Source organism: Dendrobates tinctorius, unplaced genomic scaffold, assembly GCF_039654945.1.
Source record: "Dendrobates tinctorius isolate UK_male_01 unplaced genomic scaffold, ASM3965494v1 ptg000105l, whole genome shotgun sequence".
NCBI lineage: Eukaryota > Metazoa > Chordata > Amphibia > Anura > Dendrobatidae > Dendrobates > Dendrobates tinctorius.
The window spans coordinates 13597681-13623064 of record NW_027361773.1 but is presented as its reverse complement, the minus strand read 5'-3'; the positions used below and the strand labels follow the sequence as shown (position 1 = coordinate 13623064).

Sequence of the window (25384 nt, the reverse complement as noted above, 5' to 3'; positions counted from 1 at the left end):
GACGTTTGGGTTTTTATTGGCAATAAGCAATAATCAACATTTACAGGAAACCCTTGAAATAGATCACTCTGTAATGACTATATAACATAAGAGTTATACTTTTTTGTATTGAAGAACTGAAATAAATTAACTTTTTGATGATATTCTAATTTTGTGAGATGCACCTGCATACCACATGAGGAACAGCATAAAAATAAATAAAACCAGTTCTTCACATGCTGTTGATTTTTTCATTCTGCCTCCCAAAGATCGCAGTAGGGCTTGGACACACATTTATTCTGTTCTCTGCACTGAGCGCTTACACCGGGGTTTCCATGTAAATCTCTGAAATACGTGATTCAGACAAAATCCCCAGCGGAAAATTCCCTATAATGAAGCTGATGGAGGCAGTGTTGTTGCCATCTGACCTGTGATCCGGTGGTGTCAAGTCTTTTTAGGACTGCATAAAAGTGCCGTCGGACAGAGTTTTGTGCACATCTAAAATGAAAGACACCGCGGAACAGAGGCCAGACGGAGTCCAGTGAATGGATCCATCGGGGGTTTCATCTGAATCAGGTCACTCAGATTTAGATGGAAACCACAAAGTAAGTGGTCACCGTAGAGAGCCGGATAACTGTGATCCCAAAACGTCATGTAAAATGTTCCCAAGAAAAGCTTCCATTGAATCCACAAAAAAAGCAAGTTCCCACTCAGAGGTCATCTGTTAACAGAAATATAGAGGGACAGAAATATAGGGGGCTTCCATGTTACTGGTAGCACTAAGGCTCTGGAAAAAGCTAAATGGCTCCACAATCGCCGAAAGAAATTCAGCAAGTTCTCCGCTCCCAAATCCAAATGCCTCACCTCCCTTCTGAGCCCCAGTGTGCCTAAACATTTAGCACCCATATATTTGGCATTTCTGTAGTAATGAAAGCCCATCTAATTTACAAGTGCATGTCTCCAGTAGCATGAGCTGGGCCTAATGTACTAGTCACTACAACGGCAGTTTGGAGTTTTCACTTAAAAAAACATCCACTGCTGCCTGTTTCTGGAAAACACCCATGGAGTCAAATCATCACTACATCTGTTGATAAATTCCCAAAGGGTTATAATTTCCAAAATGTGGTCACTTGAGGGGGGATTCTGCTTTTCTAGCACTTAGGGGCTCTTTATGTGGAATCCACAAACCAGTCTAGGAAAATCTGCGCTCCAGAAGGCAAACATAGCTCTGTCCCTCCCAAGTCATTCCGTATGGCAAAGTAGTACTGTACAGCCACAAATGGGGTATTTCTACATTCAGCAAAAATTGTGGGACAAATTTTGGTGCCATTTTTACCCATTTCCCAGTGTGAAAATGTAAAACTTGGGGCTAACACACAATCTTGGTGGTAAAAATTTAAATTATTTTTTCTTCACTGATCAATGCTTCATTTGCATGTTATAAATGCGATCAGCCTGCAAAAAATGATTGTCCCATAGTGGGACTAAATAAAAAAGTTAGAAAAAAGTTAAAAAAAAAAAAATTAAATACCACAATTATAAAAATATTTAAAAAAAATCTAAAGTAATGATAGAACATGTATTGATTTTTTTTATAACTAAACAGTAGAATGAAAAAAAAAATCTAAACAATAGAACAGATTTGGTATCGCCGCGTCTGCAACGACCCGCTCTATAAAACTGTCTCACTAGTTAACCTCTTTAGTTAATACCATAAAAAAACAAGACAAAAAACAAAGCTTTGTCATCATACCGCCAAAAAGTGGAATAACACGCGATGAAAAAGACGGATATAAATAAACTTGGTACCGCTGAAAACGTCATCTTGTCCCACAAAAAGCAAGCCGCCATACAGCTCCATCACCGGAAAAAAAAAAAAGTTAAAGCTCTCAGAATAAGGCTATGTGCACACACTGCGGATTGGTCTGCGGATTCTTATCTGCGGAACCGCAGGTAAAACTGCAGGTAAAATGACCTGCGGTTTTACCTGCAGATTGGCCTGCGGTTTTGCCCTGCGGTTTGCCACCTGGACAATGGAATAGGTGGCAAACCGCAGCAGAATCCGCAGAAACAATTGACATGTCAATTCTTTCTGCGGATTCAAAACCTCAGCTTTTCTGCAGTTAAAAATCCGCATGTGCACAGCAGAATGTAAATCCCATAGGATAACATGCAGCGGAACCGCAGCAAAAACCGCAGCGTGTGCACATACCCTAAAAGCGATGCAAAAAATTATTATTTTTCTATAAAACAGTTTTTATTGTATAAAAGCACCAAAACCTAAAAAAATATAATTGAGGTATCGCTGTAATCGTACTGACCCCAAGAATAAAACTTTTATTAATTTTACCACACATGAAAAGGTATAAACACCCTCCACCACCACCACAAAAGAAATTCATGAATTGCTGATTTTTGTTCATTCTGTCACTCAAAAATCGGAGTAGAAGGCGATCAAAAAAATGTCATGTGCCCAAAAATGGTACCAATAAAAATGTCAACTAGTCCTGCAAAATTAAGACCTCATATGACTCTGGGGGTCAAAATATGGAAAAATTTTAACTCTCAAAATGTGGTGATGCAAAAACTATTTTTTTAAATAAAAAGTGTGTGACAGCAGTGAAACATTTAAGGCCTTTTTCACACGTCCTGATATTTCCGGTACCAGGGATGTCAGTGTCCGTGTGTGTAATACTTGCAGCACACAGGGAAGAAGCGTTACAATAAGCGCTGTTCCCCGCAGTCAGATGCTGATCACTGTTCTCATCACTCTCCCCTGCTCTGCTGGTGATTGACAATAGCAAGGTAGAATGATGAGAGTTACATTTAAGTGATAAAAGAGACAGCAGGCGGTAGCTGATTGGACTATTACTCCCACAAGCATACTCCTGCTGCTAATAACAGTGACAGCAGGAGCGACTGTTGGGGGTATTCATCAGCTGCCGCCTGCTCTATAAATAAATAAGAGATGGGCAAAGCGTCAGAATTGGCGCATCTAATAGATGTGCCTTCTCTGGGCAGCAGTGAGCTGCTATTTTTAGGCTGGGGGGGGTCAATACCAATGGGCCTTTACCAGCCTGAAAATACCAGCCCCCAGCTGTGAGCTTTAGCAAGGCTGGTTGTCAAAAAAGGGGGGGACCCCACGCCGTTTTTTTAAATATTTATCTATTCTTGATAACCAACCTTGCTTAAGTGGACAGCTGAGGGTTGCAGCCTCCAGCTGTGAGTTAAGCCTAGCTGTTTATAGAAAATACAGGGGAATCCACGCCATTTTTTCATTTATTTATTTATAGAGCAGACAGAGGCTGATGAATACTCCCATCAGCTGTTCCTGCTGTCACGGTTATTAGTGAAAGTAATAGTCCCACCAGGCACTGCCTGCTGACTCTTATCACTTAAATGGAACGCTCATTATTCTCACCTGCTCGCGCTGATCGACGGCAGGGTAGGGGAGAATGCGAAGAGACATGTTCAGCACCCGACACCGGGGAACAGCGCTTACTGTAAGGCTGTGTGCACACGATGCGTTTTTTTAAGCGTTTCCGCAGCGTTTGAGCAGGCTCAGACGCTGCAGAAACGCTTAAAAGATGCATCCAATTAATTAGCATGCGTTTTTGGCTTTCTGTGCCAATGCATGCGTTTTTAACCGCTCAGGAATCGCTTAGTGGCTAAAAACGCAGCATGCTCATTAATTTCCGCATTGCTGAGCGTTTTTAGCCATCGCCAATGATCCCAGAAATCGCGTGTCAAAAAACGCGTCAAAATCACGCAAAAAACGCGCGGAAAAAGACGCGGGATTTCTGGAAAGGGGATCCTTTTCCTGAGCGTTTAAAAACGCTAGCGTGTGCACTTTTGGGGACCAAGTTCTCCTGTAACCCTTGGTAAAATAAAAAATTGGGGGAGAAAAGATTTTTGTGGAAGAAAATATGATTTCTTATTTTCACGGCTCCTTATAAACTTCTGTGAAGCACTTGGGGGTTCAAAGTGCTCACCACACATCTAGACAAGTTCCCTGGAGGGTCTAGTTTCCAAAATGGTGTCTCTTGTGGGGGGTTTCCGCTATTTAGGCACACCAGGGGCTCTTCAAATGCAACATGGCGTCCAATTTCAATTCCAGCCAATTTTGCTTCAAAATGGAATCTGTCACCCCATTTATGCTGTATGAGCTGCGGCCACTGCCATCAGGGCATCAGGGACTTATCTACAGCATTCAGTAATGCTGTAGATAAGCCCCCGTTGTAACCTGAAAGATAAGAAAAACAAGTTAGCTTATACTCTTCGGGGGGGTGGGTGCAGTGGGTGTCGCAGTCCGGTGCCTCATCTTCTAGCGATGACATCCTCCTTACTTCTGCCTCGGCTCCTGCGCACTGCAGTACTTTACTCTGCCCTCAACAGGGCAGATAAAGTACGCCTGCGCAGGAGCCGCAGCAAAAGAAGGAGGACGTCATCAGATGAAGATGGGAGGCGCCGGACCGGACTGCAACACCCGGGTGAGTATAATCTAACTCGTTTTTCTTCTCTTTCAGGTTACATCGGGGGCTTATCTACAGCATTACAGAATGCTGTAGATAAGCCCCTGATGGCGGTGGCTGCAGCTTATAGGTTAAAAATGGGGTGACAGATTCCCTTTAAAGTAAAATGACGCTCCTTCTCTTCTGAGCTCGTACATGCGCCCAAGTAGTGGTTTACCCCCACATATGGGGAATCATCGTACTCAGGACAAATTGCACAATAACTTTTAGGGTTCAATTTCTCCTGTTACCCTTGGGAAAATAAAAAGGAAATTTGGCGAAGATTTCACAATTTTACAACTTTGAATTTTCATGCCCTTAATCACAGAGATATGTCACACAAAATAATTAACATTTCCCACATGTTTACTTTACATCAGCACAATATTGGAACCAAATTTATTTTTCTTAGGATGTTATAAGGGTTAAAAGTTAAACAGTGATTTCTCATTTTTACAACACCAAATTTTATTTTGAGACCACATCACATTTGAAGTCACTTTGAGGGGTCCATATGATAGAAAATACCCAAAAGTGACACCATTCTAAAAACTGCACCCCTGAAGGTGCTCAAAACCACATTCAAAAAGTTCATTAACCCTTCAGGTGCTTCACAGGAATTTTTGGAATGTTTAAAAAAAAATTGAATAAGGGTAACAGGAGAAATTGGACCCCAGAAGTTGTTGTCCAATTTGTCCTGAGTAAACCGATACCCCATATATGTAAATCACTGTTTGGGCACACAGCAGAGCTCGAAAGGGAAGGAGCACCCTTTGACTTTTTCAACGTGGAATTGGCTGGAATTGGGATCGGACGCCATGTCAGGTTTGAAGAGCCCCTGGTGTGCCTAAACAGTGGAAACCCTCACAAGTGACACCATTTTGGAAACTAGACCCCCTAAGGAACTTATCAAGATGTGTGGTGAGCACTTTGAACCCCAAATTGCTTCACAGACGTTTATAAAGGTAGAGCCGTAAAAATAAAAAATCTTTTTTTTTCACAAAAATGATCTTCTCACCCCCGATTTTTTTTATTTTCACAAGGGTAACAGAAGAAATTGGACCCCAGAAGTTGTTGTCCAATTCGTCCTAAGTACACCAATACTCCATATGAGGGGGTAAATCACTGTTTAGGGGCACAGCAGAGCTCGGAAGTAAAGAAGCGCGTTTCACTTTTTTAACGCGGAATTGGCTGGAATTGAGATCGGACACCATGTCGCATTTGGAGAGCCCCTGATGTGCCTAAACAGTGGAAACCCAGCAATTCTACTGTAACTCCAACCTTAACCCCAACACACCCCTAATCCTAACCATAACAATAACCCTAACCACAAACTTAACCCTAATCCCAACCCTATCTCTAACTTTAGCCCCAACCCTAACGGAAAAATGGAAATAAATACATTTTTTTTAAATTATTTTTGCCTAACTAAGGGGGTGATAAAGAGAGGTTTGATTTACTATATTTTGTTATTTTGATCACTGTGATAAAGTCTATCACAGTGATCAAAACGAATCAATAGGAAAAAATCTCCTATTGTTGCTGGGTGTCAGCCAGCAGATCTCCCGGAAGAAGCCGGCTTTCCGAGGGACTTCAGGTGGGCCTGCAGTGACGCTGGAGGTACTGGGAAGGGGAGGTGATTGTCGATCCTACTTCTCTCTCCTCACATCAGAGGAGAAATTAAAGGGAAAATCAGACTTGATTTTTTGCGGTCGCCGTTATACCATTAATAACGGCGATCGCAACACCGGGGTCGGTATAAATCGACCCAAATCATGTTCTCTGGAGTCTAGGCTACCCCTGGCAACCGAGACCCTGTGCTGTGGTTTAAGTACCCTTAACTGCCGCCATTAAAAGGCGTATAGGCGGTCGTTAAGGGGTTAAATGTAACGCCCACCCCTTACCAACCTGAGAATACCAGCCCCCAGCTGTCTGCTGTAGCAAGGTTGATTGTCAAAAATGGGGGGGAACCCCTCTATTCTTGAAAACTAACCTTGCTGAAGCTGACAGCAAAGTGTTGCAGCCCCCAACTGTGAGTTTTGTCTGGCTGGTTAGCAAAAGTACAGGGGGACCACTGCGGTTTTTTTTTTGTTTTTTTAAGTATTTATTTACAGCGCAGAAGTGGCTAATGAACACTCCCATCCACCGCTCCTGCTCTCACTGTAATTAGCGGCAGCAGGTGTCAGATGATTGAATCAATAGTCCCATCAGCTGACACCAGTGACCGGAGGCAAGCTTTATACCTCAGATCAAAGCTGAGCGCTCCTGCTGTCTTTTGAAAGCCTGAGAACTGCGGCTCTCTGACCGGAGGGTGCGATTTCCCCACGCTGTCATGCACATCACAGCGCAGCAAACTGGATGTTCGGGCCCCCTATTCAAGTGAATGGGGTCCATGTACTGTTCTGGTACCCAAAACCGAACTTTTTGTAACATTAGGCCGAACCTGCCGGACCTGAACATGTGTCCGCCCATATCTACTCCTAATATAGCCGTATAGGTAGAGGAGGAAATGCTGCAGCAAATAATTGTGTCCTTATTACAGGGGATTTTAACCATCTACACATTCAATTGGACATAAAATCATCTGGTTGTGCTACAAGCTACAAAGTTCGTATCTGCAATTCAGGACAATTACCTCTCTCAGCTGGTAGATGAACCAACCAGGGGAGGTAATCTGCTGGATCTGGTCCTGTCAAATAAACCAGATACAATTTCTGATCTGCTGGTTAGGGAGTATTTTGGAAACAGTGACCATCATAGTAGGTTTCAAAGTAATTTACAATCAAACATTCAAAGGAGACATACAAAAACCTGGAACTTTAAGAAAGCTGATTTCAACAAATTAAGGGAAGAGCTTAACCCCTTCACCCCCAAGGGTGGTTTGCACGTTCATGACCGGGCCAATTTTTACAATTCTGACCACTGTACCTTTATGAGGTCATAACTCTGGAACGCTTCCATGGATCCTGGTGATTCTGACATTGTTTTCTTGTGACATATTGTACTTCATGTTAGTGGTAAAATTTCATTCAAATAACTTGCGTTTGTGAGAAAAACGGAAATTTGGCGAAAATTTTGAAAATTTCGCAATTTTCCAACTTTGAATTTTTATGCCCTTAAATCACAGAGATACGGCACACAAAAAACTTGATATCTAACATTTCCCACATGTTTACTTTACATCAGCACAATTTTGGAACCAAAATTTTTTTTTTGTTAGGAAGTTATAAGGGTTAAAAGTTGACCAGCGATTTCTCATTTTTACAACACCATTTTATTTTTAGGACCACATCACGTTTGAAGCCACTTTGAGGGGTCTATATGATAGAAAATACCCAAAAGTGACACCATTCTAAAAACTGAACCCCTTAAAGTGCTCAAAACCACATTCAAGAAGTTTATTAACCCTTTAGGTGCGTCACAGGAATTTTTTTGAATATTTAAAAAAAAATGAACATCCAACTTTTTTTCATAAAAAAAATACTTCAGGTTCAATTTTTTTTATTTTACCAAGGGTAACAGGAGAAATTGGACTGCAAAAGTTATTGTGCAATTTGTCCTGAGTACGCAGATACCTGATATGTGGGGGGGAACCACTGTTTCGGTGCATGGCAGAGCTCAGAATGGAAGGAGCGCCGTTTGACTTTTTCAATGCAAAATTGGCTGGAATTCAATTTGGACGCCATGTCACGTTTGGAGAGTCCCTGATGTACCTAAACAGTGGAAACCCCCTACAAGTGACCCCATTTTGGAAACTAGACCCCCCAAGGAACTTATCTAGATATGTGGTGAGAACTTTGAACCCACAAGGGCTTTACAGAAGTTTATAACGTACAGCGGTACAATTAAAAAATCATTTTTTCCACAAAAATGATCTTTTCACCCTCAATTCTCATTTTCCCAAGGGTAACAGGACCCTAAAAGTTATTGTGCAATTTGTCCTGAGTACGCTGATACCCCACATGTGGGGGTAAACCACTATTTGGGCGCATGGCAGAGCTCGGAAGGGAAGCAGCGCCATTTGACGTTTTTGGCTGGAATTGAGATCGGACACCATGTCGCGTTTGGAAAACCCCTGATGTACCAAAACAGTCGAAACCCCCCACAAATGACACCATTTTGGAAACTAGACCCCCTAAGGAACTTATCTAGATGTGTGGTGAGCACTCTGACCCCCCCAGTGCTTCACAGAAGTTTATAATGCCCGGGCGTGAAAATAAATAATTCGTATTTTTTCCACAAACATGATCTTTTAGTCACCATCTTTTTATTTTCCCAAGGGTACCAGGAGAAATTGGACCCCAAAAGTTGTTGTCCAATTTGTCCTGAGTATGCGGATACCCCATATGTGGGAGAAAACTACTGTATGGGCACACGTCGGGGCTCGGAAGGGAAGTAGTGACGTTTTGGAATGCAGACTTTGATGGAATGGTCTGCGGGTGTCATGTTGCCTTTGGAGAGCCCCTAATGTACCTAAACAGAGGAAACCCCCCAAATGACCCCATTTTGAAAACTAGACCCACTAAGGAACTTATCTAGATGTGAGGTGAGCACTTTGAACCCCCAAGGGCTTCACTGAAGTTTATAATGCCAGGGCATGAAAATAAAAAAATCGTATTTTTTCCAGAAACATGATTAGTCCCCAATTTTTTCATTTTCCCAAGGGTAACAGGAGAAATTGGACCCCCAAAAGTTGTTGTCCAATTTGGCCTGAGTACGCTGACACCCCATATGTGGGAGAAAACTACTGTATGGACACACGTCGGGGCTCGGAAGGGAAGCAGTGACGTTTTGGAATGCAGACTTTGATGGAATGGTCTGCGGGTGTCATGTGCGTTTGGAGAGCCCCTGATGTACCTAAACTATTGAAACTCCCCACAAGTGACCCCATTTTGGACACTAGACCCCCCACTGAACTTATCTAGATGTGTGGTGAGCACTTTGAACCCGCAAGTGCTTCACAGAAGTTTATAACACTCGGACGTGAAAATAAAAAAATCATTTTTTTCCACAAAAATGATATTTTTGCCCCCAATTTTTTATTTTCCTAAGGGTAACAGGAGAAATTGGACCCCAAAAATTGTTTTGCAATTTGTCCTGAGTAGGCTGATACCCTACATGTGGGGGTAAAACACTGTTTGGGTGCATGGCAGAGCTTGGAAGGGAAGGAGCACCATTTGACTTTTTCAACTCAGAATTGGCTGGAATTGAGATCAGACGCCATGTTGCATTTGGAGAGCCCCTGATGTGCCCAAACAGTGGAAACCCCCAATTATAACTCCAACCCTAACCCCAACACACCCCTAACCCTAATCTGCGCCCTAACCCTAGCCCTAACCCTAGCCCTAACCCTAGCCCTAACCCTAGCCCTAACCCTAGCGCTGTGTGCACACGCTGCGGATTTTGCTTCAGTTCCGCAGCGGTTTTGGCTGCTGCGGACCCGCAGCAGTTTCTGCTGCGGTGTACAGTACCATGATTCCCTATGGGAATCAAAAACCGCAGTGCAGACGGTGCGGAATTTTCCGCGCGGATTATCTGCGGTTTTCAATCCGCAGAAAGAATTGACATGTCAATTCTTTCTGCGGATTCTCCTGCGGTTTGCCATCTCCTCTATTGAGGAGATGAAAAATCGCAGGACAAAACCGCAGAGCAATCCGCAGGTAAAACCGCAGGTCTTTTGACCTGCGGTTTCACCTGCGGATTTTACAAAATCCGCGCGGATGAATCCGCACCTAATCCGCAGCGTGTGCACACAGCCTTACCCTAACGGGAAAATGGAGATAAATACTTTTTTTTTTTATTTTATTATTTTTCCCTAACTAAGGGGGTGATAACGGGGGGTTTGATTTACTATTTATGGCGGTTTTTATGTTTGGCAGCTGTCACACGCTAAAAGACGCTTTTTATTGTAAAAATAGTTTTTGCATCACCACATATTGAGAGCTATAATTTTTCCGTATTTTGACCCACCGAGTCATGTGAGGTCTTATTTTTTGCGGGACGAGTTGACGTTTTTATTGGTACCATTTTCGGGCACGTGACATTTTTCGATCGCTTTTTATTCCTATTTTTGGGACGCAGAATGAACAAAAACCAGCGTTTCATGAATTTCTTTTGGGGGGGTGCGTTTACACCGTTCCGCGTGCGGTAAAATTGATAAAGCGGTTTTATTCTTCGGGTCAGTACGGTTACAGCGATACCTCATTTAGGTCGTTTTTTTATGTTTTTGTCGGTTTTATGCAATGAAAACTATTTTATATAAAAAATAATTATTTTTGCATCGCTTTATTCTGCGAGCTATAACTTTTTTATTTTTTCGCTGATGATGCTGTGTGGTGGCTCATTTTTTGCGAGACAAGATGACGTTTTCAGCGGTACCATGGATATTTATATGCGTCTTTTTGATCGCGCGTTATTACACTTTTTGTTTGGCGGTATGATAATAAATTATTATTTTTTGCTTCGTTTTTTATTTTTATTTTTTAAGGGGTTCGCTAAAGGGGTTAACTAATGGGACAGTTTTATAGGGCGGGTCGCTACGGACGCGGCGATACCTAAAATGTGTACTTTTGTTTTTTTTCTTTTTTTAATTATTTCCAAAAAATGGATTTATTGGGGGAATATTTTTTTTTTTTCTAATTTATTTGGCGATTTTTTTTTTAATTATTTTAACACTTTTTTTTATTTTTTTTTTTTAACTTTATTAAATAGTCCCAGGTGGGACATCACTGTCCTGTGACAGATCGCTGATCTGTCACATCACAGATCACTGTGACAGATCAGCGATCTGACACAGGCACTGCAAAAGGCTTCCTCATGCCTGCGCTTTGCAGGCACTGAGGAAGCCAGCTTCCTCAGGCCCCCGAAGGCCCCCGTCGCCATCTTGGATTCGGGGGCCTGGAGGAAAGGAGCCCCCCGCAGCAGCGCTGCATATTGCGCTGCCGTGGGGGGCTCAGGGAAGCACGGAGGGAGCCCCCTCCCTGCCGATGCTTCCCTTTAACCCCCGGTACACAGCGATCATGTTTGATCGCGGTGTGCAAGGGGTTAACGTGTCGGGGGCGGTCCGTGACCGCCCCTGACACATTGTGCCGGGTGTCAGCTGTGATAATCAGCTGACACCCGGCCGCGATCAGCAGCGCTCACCACGTGGGCGCCGCTGATCGCGGTAGACGTACTATCCCGTCCACGGTCATACGGGCCCGGGTACCGTGGACGGGATAGTACGTCGGATGTCAGGAAGGGGTTAAACCCTTCATGACCAAGCCTATTTTGACCTAAATGACCTGGCCATTTTTTTGGAATTCTGACCAGTGTCCCTTTAGGAGGTAATAACTCTAGAACGCTTCAACGGATCGTTGCGATTCTGAGACTTTTTCGTAACATATTAGGCTTCATGATAGTGGTAAATTTAGGTCGATAATTTTTGCGTTTTATTTTTGAGGGGGAGAAAAAAAAACAAAAAACCGGAAAATCTTGAAAATTTTGCAATTTTCAAATTTTGAATTTTTATTCTTAAACCAGAGAGTTATGTGACAAAATAGTTAATAAATCATATTTCCCACATGTCGACTTTACATCAGCATGATTTTGGAAACAAAATTTTTTATTTGTTAGGAAGTTGTAAGGGTTAAAAGTTGACCAGCAATTTCTCATTTTTACAACAAAATTTACAAAACCATTTTTTTTAGGGACCACCTCACATTTGAAGTCAGTTTGCGGGGTCTATATGGCTGAAAATACCCAAAAGTGACACCATTCTAAAAACTGCACCCCTCAAGCTGATCAAAACCACATTCAAAGATAAATAAAAATGACAGACCACAAGGCTGAAACAGTATAACATCATATATTACGTGTGGGTGCAGATGAAAAGAAAACCAACACAATCAGCCCATGGAAAATCAGTGTAGGACACACTAATCAATAAGAAGCAGCAAAAGGAAATCAGTGCATAGATGTCCAAGGTATGGTAAAATCACAAATCTTTATTCAATAGCACAGGTAGAAAAGCACAAACAATGACAGACCAAGGGTGACACAAGCAAAAGCAGAGCAAAGGGGTATACAGTGTCAAAAACCTCACTCTGACCCTTATCGTGAGTAAACACCTGGTTCCTCAGGGTGCCCCCTGAGGAAGGAAGATCATTTCCGAAACGTACGTCGGGCCAGCTGAGCTTGGGATCCAGTGTCTCTCCCCTCCCCCCTCCTGGTATGTTTACCTTGCTTTTGTGTCTTTGCAATTTCACCCCTGATTATATGGCCGTCCAGCTGGGGATTTTACCCCTTACTGCTTCTTACTGGTCTGCCTGCTATATATTGGGTGTATATACTTGGACACTTATTTAACTTTACCACCAGGTGTTTACGCACGATAAGGGTCAGAGTGAGGTTTTTGACACTGTATACCCCTTTGCTCTGCTTCTGCTTGTGTCACCCTTTGTCTGTGCTTTTCTACCTGTGCTATTGAATAAAGATTTGTGATTTTACCATACCTTGGACATCTATGCACTGATTTCCTTTTGCTGCATCAAAACCACATTCTAGAAGTTTATTAACCCTTCAGGTGTTTCACAGCAGCAGGAAGCAACATGGAAGGAAAAAATGAACATTTAACTTTTTAGTCACAAAAATTATCTTTTCGCAACAATTTTTTTTTATTTTCCCAATGGTAAAAGGAGAAAGTGAACCCTAAAGTTGTTGTCCAATTTGTCCTGAGTACGCTGAAACCCCATATGTGGGTGGGAACAACTGTTTGGGCGCACGGCAGGGCTCAGAAGGGAAGGAGCGACATTTGACTTTTTGAATGGAAAATAGGCTCCAATAGTTAGCGGACACCATGCCGTGTTTGGAGAGCCCCTGCGTGCCTAAACTTTCAACTACCCCACAAATGACCACATTTTAGATACTAGACCCCCTAAGGAACTTATCTAGATGCATAGTGAGCACTTTGAACCCCCAGGTGCTTCACAAATTGATCCGCAAAAATGAAAATGTACTTTTTTCACAAAAATATTCTTTTAGCCTCAATTTTTTCATTTTCACATGGGCAACAGGATAAAATGGATCCTGAAATTTGTTGGGCAATTTCTCCTGAGTACACCGATACCTCATATGTGGTCATAAACCACTGTTTGGGCGCACGGCAGGGCTCGGAAAGGAAGGAGCGCCATTTGACTTTTTGAATAGAAAATTAGCTCCAATCGTTAGTGGACACCATGTCGCGTATGGAAACCCCCTGTTGTGCCTAAACATTAGAGCTCCCCCACAAGTGACCCCAATTTGGAACCTAGACCACCCAAGGAACTTATCTAGATGTGTGGTGAGCACTTTGACCCCCCAAGGGCTTCACAGAAGTTTATAACGCAGAGCCGTGAAAATAAATCATTTTTTTCCTCAAAAAATTTCTTAGCCCGCAATTTTTTATTTTCACAAGGGTAACAGGAAAAATTGGACCCCAAAAATTGTTGTACAGTTTGTCCTGAGTACACTGGTACCCCATATGTGGGGGGGAAATCACTGTTTGGGCACACGTCGGGGCTCGGAAGGGAAGTAGTGACGTTTTGAAACGTCGACTTGATGGAATGGTCTGCAAGCGTCATGTTACGTTTGCAGAGCCCCTGATGTGCCTAAACAGTAGAAAACCCCCACAAGTGACCCCATTTTGGAAACTAGACCCCCCCCATGGAACTTATCTAGATGTGTGGTGAGCACTTTGAACCCCCAAGTGCTTCAGACGTTTATAACGTAGAGCCGAAAAAATAAAAAAATCATTTTTTTCACAAAAATGATCTTTTTGCCCTTATTTTTTTTTATTTTATCAAGGGTAAAAAGAAGAATTAGACCCCATAAGTTGTTGTGCAATTTGTCCTGAGTATGCTGATACCCCCTATGTGGGGGTAAACCTGTTTGGGTGCACGGTAGAGCTCGTAAGGGAAAGAGCGTCGTTTGACTTTTTCAACGCAGAATTGGCTGGAATTGAGATCGGACACCATGTTACGTTTGCAGAACCACTGATGTGCCTAAACAGTGAAAACCCCCCACAAGTGACACCATTTTGGAAACTAGACCCCCTAAGGAACTTATCTAGATGTGTGGTGAGCACTTTAAACTCCAAAGTGCTTCACAGAAGTTTATAACAGTGCCGTGAAAATAAAAAAAAAAAAAATCTTTTTTCCCCTCAAAAAATGATTTTTTTAGCCCGCAATTTTTAATTTTTACAAATGTAACAGGAGAAATTGGACCCCAAAAGCTGTTGTCCAGTTTGTCCTGAGTACGCTGGTAAGTTTTTATTGTGCATCAATATACCAGGCAACCGCCCCCTCAATGTATTGGTAGGCTGTGAGCAGTTGTTTCATCGGTATTCCTGCACCTGTGTTGCCATCTTAATTATATGGGTCCACTGCATCCTGATAGTGTATTTGTCTGGAGGCCTGGATGGGTAAACCTCTCGGCTGTTTTGCTGTTTTCCTGAGTACTCTGGTACCCCATATGTGGGGGGGAACCACTGTTTGGGCACACGTCGGGGCTCAGAAGGGAAGTAGTGACGTTTTGAAACGCCGACTTGATGGAATGGGCTGCGGGTGTCATGTTACACTTGCAGAGCCTCTGATGTGCCTAAACATTGGAATCCACCCACAAGTGACACCATTTTGAAAACTAGACCCCCTAAGGAACTTATCTAGATACGTGGTGAGCTCTTTGAACCCCAAAGTGCTTCACAGAAGTTTATAACGAAAAGCCGTGAAAATAAAAAATCATTTTTCTTCCACAAATATTTTTTTAGCCCCCAATTTTTTATTTTCCCAAGGGTAACAGGAGAAATTAGACCGCCAAAGTTGTTGTTCAATTTTTCCTGAGTACGCTGATGCCCCATATGTTGGGGTAAACCACTGTTTGGATACATGTCGGGGCTCGGAAGGGAGGGAGCACCGTTTGACTTTTTGGATACAAAATTGGCTGGAATCAATGATGGTGCCATGTCGCGTTTTGAGACCCCTGGTGTGCCTAAATAGTTTTGATCACGGTCTCTAGCCATGCCCCATGCTATTGCAGCATCGACCATGGCTGGATTGTAATATTTCACCAAATATCATTGGTGAAATATTACTATCGCTGATTGGCTGTTGAAAGTGAAACAGCCAATCAGAGCGATAATGGCTACGGGGGGGCTAAGCTACCCCCCTGTGGTGAAGTACAAAGCCCCCTGTATGTGCGGGTCAGGTGACCTTTCCGTGACCCCGGTCACATGACCCGCAGGAGGGCAATTAATTCATGACGCCACATAGGTGTCACAGGTCGGAATGGCACAGCTTTTCATGACACCTATGTGGCGTCATTGGTCGGGAAGGGGTTAATTGTGGATAAATAAGACAGTACAAAGATTAATAAGACTAAAACAAAGGGCATTCAAAATCTTGAAGGCTGAAAATACAGAAGTTGTATTTCAGGAGTATAAACATCTAAGAAATGCAAAAAAGAAATCAAGCTAGCAAAGTTATCCACAGAGAAACAAATCGCCAGCGATATTAAAATAAATCCCTCAAAAATTTACACAACCGTTCAAAAGTTTGCGGTCACCCAGACACTTTTGTGTTTTCCATGAAAACTCATACTTTTAGTAATCAAATGAGTTGCCAAATGAATTTAAATTCTAGTCTAGACATTGACAAGGTTTGAAAAAAAGATTTGAAATAATTTTCTCCTTCAAACTATGCTTTCGTCAAAGAATGCTCCCTTTGCAGCAATTACAGCATTCTAGCAGTTAATTTGCTGAGGTAATCTGGAGAAATTTCACCCCATGCTTTCAAAAGCCCCTCCCACAAGTTGGTATGGCTTGATGGGCACTTTTTGCGTACCATACTGTCAAGCTGCTCTCACAACAGCTCAATGGGGTTGAGATCTGGTGACTGCGCTGGCCACTACATTACAGAAAGAATACCAGCTGTCTGCTTCTTCCCTGAAGAGTTCTTGCATAATTTGGAGGTGTGCTTTGGGTCATTGTCCTGTTGTAGGATGAAATTGGCTCCAATCAAGCGCTGTCCACAGGGTATGGCATGGCGTTGCAAAATAGAGTTATAGCCTTCCTTGTTCAAATCTCCCACTTTACCAGCACCACAGCAACCCCAGATGTTATGAATGGGAAACCGAGGAGGAAAAAAAAACAACAAGCTAAGTCTCAGAAAACCAGAGAAGTTGGTAACTATGCAGATTGCAGATCCCTGATCTTAACCGCAACACTAGCAGCAGTCGTGGAGCGTTCCTACGCTGGTCCTAGACGCCTCGTCACAACCGGAGAACTACATAAGCCTAAAGCAGGAAAAGAGGAAAACTAACTGCCCCAGAGCAGACCCCAAAGGAAAGACAGCCCCCCACATGTATTGATGGTGAAACAAGATGAAAATACAAAGAAAGGCAGGAAAATAGGCTGAGCAAACGATGGGGCCCGGCTAACTAAAAAGGACAGAAAAGGAAAGACACTGTCTGCAATCTGCCAAAAAAAACCTACAAAAATATTGTCCAACACTTCTGATAGCAAAATTAACCCTGAAGTCACTAGACTTCTAAACCTATATCAGCACTCTGAAATATTCTGAGAGAGCAAAAAAGAGGCCAATCTAATAAGGGACAAAAAGCAGATTGGCAAATACTGATTAATAGGAGTGGAATTTCAGCATAGCCCCAGCAGGGGCAGGCTGATTACACAAAAAACTGAATTGACCAACAAGCACAAGTGTGAACATTAGCAAAAAACAAACAACTTGAGAAGACTGAAAGAGAGCTGAAGTCCAGGACCTGAGAAGCAGACTGAATCACCAGCACCTGGATAGGGCGTCGGCTGTCTTATATCCAGTCTGATACTCCAGAGATCCAATCGTTATCTTCCTCATCAGGTGGCAGATCACTACCACTTAAACCAACCGCACTACCTCCTGTCACCACCAGAGGGAGAACAGAAGGGGAATTCTCAACTGGTGGAGCAGAAAATGAGTTCATGACACATTACCTCCACCATGCTTGACAGATGGCATCAGGCACTCTTCCAGCATCTTTTCAGTTGTTCTGCATCTCACAAATGTTCTTCTATGTGATCCAAACACCTCAAACTTGGATTTGTCTGTCCATCACACTTTTTATTAATCTTCCTCTGTCCAATGTCTGTTATTCTGCTCATATTAATCTTTTCCTTTTATTAGCCAGTCTCGGATATGGCTTTTTCTTTGCCACTCTGCCCTGAAGGCTAGCATCCCAAAGTCGCCTCTTCACTGTAGACATTTACACTGGCGTTTTGCATGTACTATATAATGAAGCTGCCAGTTGAGGACCTGTGAGGTGTCAATTTCTCAAACTACAAACTCTAATGTACTTGTCTTGCTGCTCAGTTGTGCAGCGGGGCCTCCCACTTCTCTTTCTACTCTGGTTAGAGCCTGTTTGTGCTCTCCTCTAATGGGAATAGTACACACCGTTGCAGTTTCTCAGATGGAATAGCCTTCATTTCTAAGAACAAGAATAGACTGTCGAGTTTCACATGAAAGTTCTTTTTTTCTGGTCATTTTGAGTTTAACCCCTTCACCCCCAAGGGTGGTTTGCACGTTCATGACCGGGCCAATTTTTACAATTCTGACCACTGTACCTTTATGAGGTCATAACTCTGGAACGTTTCCATGGATCCCGGTGATTCTGACATTGTTTTCTCGTGACATATTGTACTTCATGTTAGTGGTAAAATTTCATTCAAATAACTTGCGTTTATTTGTGAGAAAAACGGAAATTTGGCGAAAATTTCGCAATTTTCCAACTTTGAATTTTTATGCCCTTAAATCACAGAGATACGGCACACAAAAAACTTGATAACTAACATTTCCCACATGTTTACTTTACATCAGCACAATTTTGGAACCAACATTTTTTTTTTGTTAGGAAGTTATAAGGGTTAAAAGTTGACCAGCGATTTCTCATTTTTACAATACCATTTTATTTTTAGGACCACATCACATTTGAAGCCACTTTGAGGGGTCTATATGATAGAAAATACCCAAAAGTGACACCATTCTAAAAACTGCACCCCTTAAGGTGCTCAAAACCACATTCAAGAAGTTTATTAACCCTTTAGGTGCGTCACAGGAATTTTTTTGAATATTGAAAAAAAAATGAACATCTAACTTTTTTTCATAAAAAAAATACTTCAGGTTCAATTTTTTTTATTTTACCAAGGGTAACAGGAGAAATTGGACTGCAAAAGTTATTGTGCAATTTGTCCTGAGTACGCAGATACCTGATATGTGGGGGGGAACGACTGTTTCTGCGCATGGCAGAGCTCAGAATGGAAGGAGCGCCGTTTGACTTTTTCAATGCAAAATTGGCTGGAATTCAGATTGGACGCCATATCACGTTTGGAGAGTCCCTGATGTACCTAAACAGTGGAAACCCCCTACAAGTGACCCCATTTTGGAAACTAGACCCCCCCAAGGAACTTATCTAGATATGTGGTGAGAACTTTGAACCCACAAGGGCTTTACACAAGTTTATAACGTACAGCGGTACAATTAAAAAATCATATTTTTTCCACAAAAATGATCTTTTCACCCTCAATTCTTATTTTTCCAAGGGTAACAGGACCCTAAAACTTATTGTGCAATTTGTCCTGAGTACGCTGATACCCCACATGTGGGGGTAAACCACTATTTGGGCGCATGGCAGAGCTCGGAAGGGAAGCAGCGCCATTTGACGTTTTTGGCTGGAATTGAGATCGGACACCATGTCGCGTTTGGAAAACCCCTGATGTACCAAAACAGTGGAAACCCCCCACAAATGACACCATTTTGGAAACTAGACCCCCTAAGGAACTTATCTAGATGTGTGGTGAGCACTTTGACCCCCCCCAGTGCTTCACAGAAGTTTATAACGCCCGGGCGTGAAAATAAAAAATTCGTATTTTTTCCACAAACATGATCTTTTAGTCACCTTTTTTTTATTTTCCCAAGGGTACCAGGAGAAATTGAACCCCAAAAGTTCTTGTCCAATTTGTCCTGAGTATGCGGATACCCGATATGTGGGAGAAAACTACTGTATGGGCACACGTCAGGGCTCGGAAGGGAAGTAGTGACGTTTTGGAATGCAGACTGATGGAATGGTCTGCGGGTGTCATGTTGCCTTTGGAGAGCCCCTAATGTACCTAAACAGTGGAAACCCCCACACGTGACCCCATTTTGGAAACGAGACCCCCTAAGGAACTTATCTAGATGTGTGGTGAGCGCTTTGAACCCCCAAGGGCTTCACAGAAGTTTATAATGTCCGGGCATGAAAATAAAAAAATCATTTTTTTTCCACAAAAATGATATTTTTGCCCCCAATTTTTTATTTTCCTAAGGGTAACAGGAGAAATTGGACCCCAAGAATTGTTTTGCAATTTGTCCTGAGTAGGCTGATACCCTACATGTGGGGGTAAAACACTGTTTGGGCGCATGGCAGAGCTTGGAAGGGAAGGAGCACCATTTGACTTCAACTCAGAATTGGCTGGAATTGAGATCAGACGCCATGTTGCATTTGGAGAGCCCCTGATGTGCCCAAACAGTGGAAACCCCCCTATTATAACTCCAACCCTAACCCCAACACACCCCTAACCTTAATCTGAGCCCTAACCCTAGCCCTAACCCTAGCGGGAAAATGGAAATAAATACTTTTTTTTAATTTTATTATTTTTCCCTAACTAAGGGGGTGATAACGGGGGGTTTGATTTACTATTTATGGCGGTTTTTATGTTTGGCGGCTGTCAGACGCTAAAAGACGCTTTTTATTGTAAAAATAGTTTTTGCATCACCACATATCGAGAGCTATAATTTTTCCGTATTTTGACCCACCGAGTCATGTGAGGTCTTATTTTTTGCGGGACGAGTTGACGTTTTTATTGGTACCATTTTCGGGCACGTGACATTTTTTGATCGCTTTTTATTCCTATTTTTGGGACGCAGAATGAACAAAAACCAGCGTTTCATGAATTTCTTTTGGGGGGGTGCGTTTACACCATTGCGCGTGCGGTAAAATTGATAAAGCGGTTTTATTCTTCGGGTCAGTATGGTTACAGCGATACCTCATTTAGGTCTTTTTTTATGTTTTTGTCGGTTTTATGCAATGAAAACTATTTTATATAAAAAAATAATTATTTTTGCATCGCTTTATTCTGCGAGCTATAACTTTATTTTTTCGCTGATGATGCTGTGTGGTGGCTCGTTTTTTGCGGGACAAGATGACGTTTTCAGCGGTACCATGGATATTTATATGCGTCTTTTTGATCGCGCGTTATTACACTTTTTGTTTGGCGGTATGATAATAAATCATTTTTTGCTTCGTTTTTTTATTTTTATTTTTTAAGGGGTTAACTAATGGGACAGTTTTATAGGGCGGGTCGTTACGGACGCGGCGATACCTAATATATGTACTTTTATTGTTTGTTTTTTTTATAATTTCCAAAAAATGGATTTATTGGGGGAATATTTTTTTTTTTTTTTTTCTAATTTATTTGGCGATTTTTTTTTTATTTATTTTAACACTTTTATTTTTTTTTTTACTTTATCAAATAGTCCCAGGTGGGACATCACTGTCCTGTGACAGATCGCTGATCTGTCACATCACAGATCACTGACAGATCAGCGATCTTACACAGGCACTGCAGAAGGCTTCCTCATGCCTGCACTTTGCAGGCACTGAGGAAGCCAGCTTCCTGCAGGCCCCCGAAGGCCCCCGTCGCCATCTTGGATTCGGGGGGCCTGAAGGAAAGGAGCCCCCCGCAGCAGCGCTGCACATTGTGCTGCCGTGGGGGGCTCAGGGAAGCACGGAGGGAGCCCCCTCCCTGCCGATGCTTCCCTTTACCCCCGGTACACCGCGATCATGTTTGATCGCGGTGTGCAAGGGGTTAACGTGTCGGGGGCGGTCCGTGACCGCCCGTGACACATTGTGTCGGGTGACAGCTGTGATAATCAGCTGACACCCAGCCGCGATCAGCGGCGCTCACCACGTGGGCGCCGCTGATCGCGCCGACGTACTATCCCGTCCATGGGCATAGGGGCCCAGGTCCCATGGACGGGATAGTATGTCGGATGGCAGAAAGGGGTTAATGGAACCAGAAAAAGTAATGCTCCAGATTCTCAACTAGCTCAAAGGAAGGTCAGGTTTATAGCTTCTCTAATCAGCCAAACTGTTTTCAGCTGTGCTAAAATACTTGCACAAGGGTTTTCAAGGGTATTCTAACCATCCATTAGCCTTCTTACACAGTTAGCAAACACAAAGTACCATAAGAACACTGGAGTGATGGTTGTTGGAAATGGGCCTCTATACACCTATGAAAGATATTGCATTACAAACCAGATGTTTGCAGCTAGAATAGTCATTTACCACGTTAACAATGTATAGAGTGTATTTCTGAATCATTTAATGTTAGCTTCATTGGGAAAAACTGTTCTTTTCTTTCAAAAAGAAGGAAATTTCTAAGTGACCCTAAACCTTTGAACGGTAATGATAATCGGCATGCGCTAGCGATGTGCCGACATTCTCTGACGGAGCCTCGGACGCAGGCTGCAGCGCCCAAGGCTACGTCACCGCTAGCGCAGATGAAGTATCTGTGCTAGTGGTATAGTGTTAACGCAGTCCGTCAACGCTATGCGCTGAATGGACTGCTTTAACGCAGTGTGACCCTAGACTTAGACTCTTGTAACACGGGCGGTGCCACAAGATTTGAAGATGGCCGATGTGGTCCCAATATATTCAAGAAAGGCAAGAAGGTGGATCCAGGCAACTACCGTCCGGTAAGCCCGACGTCAGTAGTGTTTTTGAGGGCATTGTAAGGTGCCCAGCAGAAATATATTGCAGAGAATATAATAACTGACAACCAGCATGAATTAATGAATAAAAAGTCATGTCTAATTAACATGTTGGATTTCTGTGAGGTGGTAAGTGCAAATCTGGATATTGGTAATGCAGCTGATGTGATTTATCTGGACTTTGTAAAGGGATTTTATACTGTTCCGGATAACAGCCTTATACTGAAGCTCAATAAACAGCGACTAGGGAAAATTACAGCAGATGGGTAAGGAATTGGCTAAAGGACAGGAAACTGTCAAATGGTACGTTCTCTAAATGGGATATAGCCAGCAGTGGAGTAACAGATCTGTGCTAGCACCAATTCTTTTTAACTTTTCTTTATTAGTGACCTAGTGGATGAGATTGAGAGTAAAGTGTCAGTCTTTGCTGACACCACAAAGCTATGTAGGATACTAAGGCCATGTGCACACATTGTGGATTCTGCTGCGGATCTGCAGCGTTTCAGGCTCTGCGGATCTACAGCAGAGTTAGCTACGTTGTACAGTACCATTGTTTTCAATGGTAAACTGAAAAACGCTGTGCACATGCTGCAGATTTTTCCACGCGTATTTGCTGCGGGTTCAAATACGCAGCATGTGAATTCTTTGTGCGGAATCCGCAGCAGTTTCACACCTGCTCCATTGTAGAGGTGTGAAACCGCAGGGCTAAACCGCAGGCTAATCTGCAGGTAAACCGCAGGTCTTTTGACCTGACAATTTACCTGCGGATTTTTCCAAATCCGCTTGGAAAAATCTGCAGGACCTAAAACTACGTGTGCACATAGCCTCAAATCTGACCGTGACAGTGTAATATTGCAAAACGATCTGGATAAGATGTCTGAATAAGCAAACACTTGGCAAATGAGATAAATGTAGAAAGATGCCCCTAAAGGTACTGTCACACTTAGCGATGTACGAGCGATCCCGACCAGTGATATGACGCAGTCAGGATCGCTGGTACATCGCTAAGTGGTCGCTAGTGAGCTGCCACACAGACAGATCTCACCAGCGACATAGCAGGGGTCGCTACTTACCTGTCAGACGAGGCGATCCTGCGTCCTCCCTCCCGGCTCCACGCTCGTCTCTCCACAGGAAACCCAGCAGGAAGCTGACGACGAGAAACAGTCCAGGACGTTCTCGCGCGATCAGCGATAACCAGCGGGGGAGCCGGTCGTAGGTAAGTATCACACACAGCGATATCGCTAGCAATATCGCTATAACATCACAAGTTATAGCGATATTGCTAGCGATATCGCTTAGTGTGACAGGCCCTTAAGACGGCGTAATCCTATTGCTGCATATACCGGTATGTTATTGAACCTAATTAACAGCATCATGTTACCGTCACAGGCAGGCAGCTCTGTGCCTGTGATGGAATGAAAATAAAGTGTATCTGACTGGACCAAAGGACCAGCGTAACTTTCATAAGCATATTTCTAAGTTATGGTGCAACTCCCATTAGGATATTTGTAAGTTTGACCAATTTCTACTTGAATCACATCTAGACAAATCCTTTAGTAAGACCAGCCAAACAAAGATTTCAGTTGCAGCTCTGTAGATCGTACCAGAAGATCTCTAGAATGTTGTGAAACTTGGAGGAATGTAGCTGCCTTTTCAGTATTCATCATGTTAAACTTCATATATCCAAGTATTTTATGTTTTCGGGGAGTTTTTGAACAGCAACAAATGGACATCATTGTTTTTTATTATAACGTGCACTTAAAAAAATAAACTATCAGTTAAAGTCAAAGTTTCGCATGCTGGAAGCTCCAACAAAATATAGCCCTAGAGTGGCACAAAACATCACTACAACATAAAGGAACCACGTGCCAGTCGTTTCCAGTAGGATAACTTTATGATCACGCTCTCAAAATGTGATGAGGGGAAAATAAAGCCAAAAGCACGCACAGCCGGCAAGCAAACTTTGGAACTTAACTTTTTCTATTACCACAAACTTTGGAACCGATTTTGTTTGCAAAACCTATTTACTTATAAAGGTAAAGCAGTTTATATAACTCTTGGTCTTTCAGACAAGGTCAAGTCTGGGTTACTGCCAGTTTTGCTGAAGCGTATCCAGCCTCAAAATGCTGTATGCTACCGGTCATTTCAAAAGGATGAAGATTTTCTGTATTACTTCAAACAAAGCAGCTTACAAATAAAAGCCATTACAGGAATACTGCATTAAAGTTCATCCATCTACCCAAGGATAAAACATTCTACAGGCTCAGGCCTAGAACCAAGGGCAAATGGACACCGATATCTACTTTTCAGTATTTGAGACGTTGGCACAACTCTACAGTCAGTCTTGCCAAATTTGTTTTAAAAGTAATTTGTCAATAAGATGAACCTGCTCCAAAACCGCAATGATCGTCATGCAGGTCTCAGACATATATCCATCAACACCTTTATATCTTATCAGTTGATAGGGGTGCAGACCACTTAAAGGGGCTGTCCACTACTCAGATTAACACTTTTTAATTAGGTTTCACCAAGTAAAATAATAAACACTAAGGGTATGTTCCACAGTCAGTAAACGCTAATGGTTGGATGCTGCGTACAGCTGCAGCGTCCAGATGTTACAGCATAGTGGAGGGGATTTCATGAAATCCCATGTCCCAACATTGTCAGAGCTTAAAAATAAACTAAATAATGTCATCAGATTGGAAAGGGGGGCTTATTTAAAAAGAAATGCAATAAGAAAGTTTTACAAAATTTGGCAGCCATGGATGGAGTCACCGGGTCTCCCCTCGGGCGCACTGGTACGGGATGCGATGTTGGACCAGTTGCTGTTGTGCTTGCGGTGAGGGGATGCTTGGGGGGTGAAAATAAAGTCTAGTGCCCTTTGTGGCGAAGTAGATTTTGAGTGGCGTGGTGGGAGGGGGCTGGGGTGGATTGGACCTGATATCCGCGGGGGGGGGGCGCGAAATATGATGCGGAGTGGCGCGGCTGGCGGGGATGGTTTTCCCACTGAAATGAGGCACTGATGTATAATTTTGATTTTTGTTTATAGGCTCAATTTTATGCAAATATCTGTGTTTTGAG

The 25384-nt window shown here is 42.8% G+C and overlaps 1 protein-coding gene across 1 annotated transcript in view; it reads right to left on the bottom strand.

Annotated features, from left to right (window-relative positions):
- The window catches only part of MKLN1 (muskelin 1), a 138781-nt gene that overhangs the window by 93892 nt on the left and 19505 nt on the right, over positions 1-25384 (bottom strand). The gene's annotated exons all lie outside the window — the stretch shown is intronic.